Genomic DNA, 662 nt, shown 5'->3' with positions numbered 1-662 from the left:
GGTAGTGAATTTTAAACTGCCAGAGGCTGCCGATATTTCCTGCCAGTATTGAAAATCTAGCCTATTACGGTTTTTGAAACGAAGTGAAAATTACAAAAGTGAGGAAATTCACTAGAATATCTACAATTTCATTTGTCGAAATCTAGTAAATCTGTTCACTTTTGTAATTTTCACCTCGTTTTAAGAATCGTAATAGGCCCCCTATAGTGCACGTGATGTAAACTATAGATTTTCAGTACTGGCAGTGAATATCGGAACGCAGTCAGAGTGAAAGGAGATATATTCCACACGTTGAATTTTCCAAGTAGTCACAAGTGACGTGGCCCGAGAAGTGTATGTAAAAAAGAAAATTATTATTTTTTAATATAGGAATGTTTTATATAACTTTCTTATTAATAATACATCTTAAAGTGAAATGTTGATGATAAAATTATATTGGTGAACAGTGCTACTTAACTAATGCTATTTTCTTGTGTAAAGATAATTGTAAGTATTTATTAATTCGTGACTAATCTGCTACAACGATTTTGTATTTTTTACATCTATTCTTTTGTAAATTTATTTGATATTGTGTACGTATGTACTGATAAAAATGATTCAATTATTTAAAAAGAAGGAAAAATAATTGTAATATTAAAAATGTAGCTTTATATATATATATA

At 28.7% G+C, this 662-nt stretch overlaps 1 protein-coding gene across 3 annotated transcripts in view; it reads left to right on the top strand.

Moving 5' to 3' along the window:
• Positions 1 to 210: 210 nt before the first annotated feature.
• LOC115240616 (protein transport protein Sec23A) overlaps positions 211 to 662 on the top strand; it is a 7,121-nt gene continuing 6,669 nt past the window's right edge. For 2 of the 3 annotated variants that reach the window (XM_029815869.1, XM_029815867.1), the window contains exon 1: positions 290 to 486. The gene's annotated coding sequence lies outside the window, so the exon portion shown is untranslated. Of the gene's footprint in view, positions 487 to 662 lie in introns of all 3 variants that reach the window. The other variant, XM_029815868.1, reaches the window with a different exon arrangement.

The sequence above is a fragment of the Formica exsecta genome, unplaced genomic scaffold (assembly GCF_003651465.1).
Source record: "Formica exsecta isolate Colony F162 unplaced genomic scaffold, ASM365146v1 scaffold443, whole genome shotgun sequence".
Taxonomy (NCBI): Eukaryota; Metazoa; Arthropoda; class Insecta; order Hymenoptera; family Formicidae; genus Formica; species Formica exsecta.
Note: the sequence above shows the minus strand (reverse complement) of the source record. Positions and strands in the feature narration are given on the sequence as shown.